Here is a 4,346-nt window from a genome sequence, read left to right on the forward strand (position 1 = left end):
AGAGGTTTAAAAACGTAACATTGAATCCAGTAAAGAAAACTTTAGCTGGGTGCTTCCAAAAGCTGTTGCAAAACGGCACTAAAATCCTCAGAACATATGAAGATACTGGTCACTGTGTATAGATTATTTTTTAATAGGCACCTAGATGGAAAAGACTTAAATGGTGCTATGGTTGGTCAGAAATAACTTAAGATTTCATTCATCAAAAGAACTGACAACGTACTAAAACTCTTTACTATGCATAATCGCAATCTGAATGAGTTTGGGAATTTGCTACTGGAACTTGAGGAAGCCAGTACTGACCTATATCCTCATAAACTTAGCAAATTATGTTAAGATTGTAAACCCTCCAAGAACAGCAAATATACCTACTGTACCTTACAATCCCTGGTTTTTCTGACCCATTACCTCCTACAGCAGCACGCTTAATGGAACCCTGATTTCCTTTCCTCTCCTGAACATTATGCTAAGCATCATCTTAATTTTCCAAGTTTTTTTTTTTTTTTTAATACAATGTTATTCATTTTCAACTTCCATTGCCATCTTTTGTCTCTGTGGGAGCCAAAGTGGCCTATATTACTTTTCTTGCTTTCTAGTGAGGCCCTTGCTTAAGCCATATATATTTATTTGATAGAATTTGATGTACCACTTTTTTAAATATCAAAGCAGTTTATAACCAAGTGTAACATGGGGAAAACCTAATCTTGTAAAGCACAGTATACAATGGTGGGGATGCATAGCATAATAATATATTCCTAATAGCAGAGATACATGAGTAGAAGGGCAAAAGAGCCTTGCCTCCTGAATTGAAAGAATTAAACCTGATTAAGGATACATGGCTTCACTTTCATTTTGAATTGTTTGACCAGTTCCTATCCTTATCTCGGATCACCTTTGCTGCTACTGGGTGTGCTGCTAAAGCTTTTTTTTATCAGGTGTCTTTGTTAGCTGCTAAATATGTTGTCCAATTCTACATCTAGCTGCCAAAAGCAGACAGAATACACCAAAAAGCGAAATGGGATTTCCTCTTATGTTAGAACTCTTCTCTCCTTCCAGATTTTCCATAAATCTATGAAAACACTGTTATTTCAACAGTTAACTAATTTTCCTTAGAACAATTTTCTATCTTCTCTCTAGGATGTCAGATAAGGGTCTTCATTAATAAGTTATTTTCTCTCTAATCTAGCTACTTTCACTTTGATTATTAATTTTTATGTGAACCGAGCCGAGCTCCTTTTGGGGAGATGACACAGTATATAAATCCAAGATTTAGATTAGATTGTTCACAGTGATCCATTCTACTTAACTCTTCTCCTGAATTCTTCCAATATAATACAGCTCAGTCAACCACTCTGCATCACTAAAACTGTTTTTGAGACCACTTCTCAGAGCTTCAGTGGAAAGGACAAACGAAACCAACCTTATGCTTCAGTTGTCTAGATAACTTCCTAGGATCTAAAAGGTTGGCACTGGTCAGGAGCAGCAGAACATTTAAAGATTTGAATCCTTACATGTAGCCTCAAAATTCCATTAGTTTCTGCTCTAAAATATTCCAAATTGTCTCTGGATGACAAGACATAAGGATCCACTGTGCCTCAGTCCATTTTTTTCTGCCTCCTGTCCTGATGGCATGCAGTCAAGTCCAGGTGGCCATTAACACCGGAGGCTCAACCGAAGGTTAATATGGCTGCTATAGGTGAAAACCATGCTTTCCTACAAAGGTACAGGCTTGCAAATACTGAGAGTTAATAAGGAATGACTGCATTGACCAAATACAAAACAGAACTACCAATGTGCTGGTGAATGGATGCACATCTTGGTTCATCCTGTTCCCAATCATATGTCTTCATTGATTTAGTTGGAACATCTGAGTGGCTGCTCTTGCATTTTGTATGCCAAGACTTCAATTCCTCCTGCTGCCCCCCACCCTCCCAAAAACCTCTAAAAACAAACCAAGCAACCTATGTGGCTTCCTTCAATATAGTAAATTCTGGAGAGAGAAGAATGGTCAGACAGGAAGATAAAATTGCTGGCATCTTCCCATCTTTGTCAGAAACCATGTAAAATCAGATTTTTGTTTGAAATACTGCATAAGTGGTTCTGTCAATACCCTACATTATGGTAACAAAGATTAAATAAAAGTAGCTGACATGGCAGAGCCTTGTGGTACCCTAGTTATCTGAAAATATTTACTGAATGATAGACTTTCCACAATCATTTGCCATCTATCCTTTAAGAAAAAGGAGAACCATGAAATCACCAACCCTGACATTCTTATTGTCTTAAGCACTCTATTAGAATCTCATGATTCAAGATATCAAAATGCTGTCATAATGATTAAGGCTAAACTCATGATGGATTTGATTTAAATCCAATAGATTTAAATTACTAGTTAGAAAGACTTGATTTAAATCACACCCTTGACATAAAAAATGGATTAATGGAATTTATTTACCAAAAAATGTAAACATTACATGAGCATATAGCCTCATGCTATATAATTAAAAAACTAATTCTTATTTCATGATAGTTTTCTATTTTAAAATACATTATAGTGCAAAAAGTTATCTATCTTTAGATAGATTTTTCCTCAAAGCATTTTAAAAATGAAAAAAAAAAAAAAAACCCTCCCAATTTTTTTTTTATTTTTTTTAACACTCGATCTTTATCTACCCTGGCTAAAATGTAACTTGACCCATCATCAAAACCTTATCATATGGAGTCTTGAAAATCATTTTTTTTTAATGTTTAGATGCCTTCAGAATCTGAACTTAAGGATAAAGAGCAAAGAAAAGTGTACAGTGGTATTTTCTCATTTGCATGGTATCTATTCTGATGTTTGTTTTTTTCAGGAATATTGAATTTCAGAGGATGTGATGGATAAGGAATTGTCCCAAAGTTGGGGGGAGGGGATCGCATATTGTTCAGGGGATAATGGCAGGATTAGTTTAGGGGGTGGGTATTCTATTTTGGAATCAGGTGTTGAGAAGTAGGATGATTAAGGGGAGGGTGTTGTGTAGGCCCACTCAGGAAGGCATTTCTTTTATTTCAGGTGTCATGCTAAAAATGGGCCTAGTGGTGCCTGCTTAATCTACCTTTGATATCACCAGCTCTCTGGACTGGAAGCCTTTCACCCGAATAGCCAAGCAAAGGGAGGAGACTAGACTAGCAGAGCAACATGCCCTGGCTTCGCTTCTCGGCCTTTTGGCTAAGATCAAGTGTGGTATCTGTTCTTATCAGGTTAATATCTGATATGTTATCTATCTGGGGATCTTATCTTAAATGGATTTTTGGGACAGGGAGACAGAATTGGAGCTTGCTTCATCCGCTCCACGCATCAACCTGGTATTATAGTACTTCAGGCACTATGAGTTTCCTCCGATGCAGGATCAAGAGTTAAAAGGCAGAGCTGGCTCTTTGTTTAATATCTCATGCACAGTATTTGCCACTGGTGGTTTGTCTCGCATTTGTTTCACACTGTTCGGCCTTATGGCTGGAATCCATTTTTACCTTATATTTTTATATATAGTTTTCTATATATCATGGCCTTACACTAGCATCTTTGAAGGTTTTGTTTTTAGGTTCACTATGACTGCCATTGTGGCTCACGGCCAGGACCTTTTTATATGGTTAGTGACTGCAAGTTCCACGTTTATATGCCTTGATTTTACACTCGCATTCTTTAAAATCTGCGTTGTTGAAGACATAAGGTGTTATTGTGAAACGAGACTTGTCCATCTATTCTCATTGTGTCTTTCGGCAATACGTTTTTAAATATAGTTTTAAATATGTTTTTAATTAAGCTTTTCTTAAATCAATAAAGAATAGATTTAACTTCTGATTTTTATGCTGGCCTTAACACATATACAAATCAAGAATTTTGCAATCCTTATTGTCACTTTTTAGTCACCCGGTTGTACTACAATTTATCTCCTTAAGTATCAACACTAGACATATCTCTTTTTTTGTTTGCACTCAAGGACACACAAATGGACACTTGTTCTGATCTCACTTTTACACAACTGCAAAGAGTTCTTCACCAAATTATAAGTGATTTTCCCAAATCATATAAACATGCACTTACCCCTTCATACCCATAGGACCCCCGAGGAAGACCTCCATGTTGAAACACGGACCATGTTGGGTCCTCTTCATTATTACAAGTTGTGGATGTGATTTGTTTCCCTGGATACCAATAAAAGTCTGTATCAGCAACATTAGTTTCCACAGCCTTTTGTTTTGGATCTTCCGTTCTTTCTGTGGATTTTTCGGGTCAACTTTCTGGTTGTTGCCATACCAAGAAGACTATCTTCATGATTGACATTAATCAATCGTTGAAGAAAATG

At 36.6% G+C, this 4,346-nt stretch overlaps 1 non-coding gene across 1 annotated transcript; it reads left to right on the top strand.

Moving 5' to 3' along the window:
• The first annotated feature begins 3,188 nt into the window (after positions 1 to 3,188).
• Positions 3,189 to 3,378, top strand: LOC117352768. Its single transcript, XR_004537831.1, has one exon. It is a non-coding gene; the product is annotated as a U2 spliceosomal RNA (small nuclear RNA).
• The last annotated feature ends 968 nt before the right edge of the window (positions 3,379 to 4,346 follow it).

Source organism: Geotrypetes seraphini, chromosome 1 (genome assembly GCF_902459505.1).
Source record: "Geotrypetes seraphini chromosome 1, aGeoSer1.1, whole genome shotgun sequence".
Classification (NCBI taxonomy): Eukaryota; Metazoa; Chordata; class Amphibia; order Gymnophiona; family Dermophiidae; genus Geotrypetes; species Geotrypetes seraphini.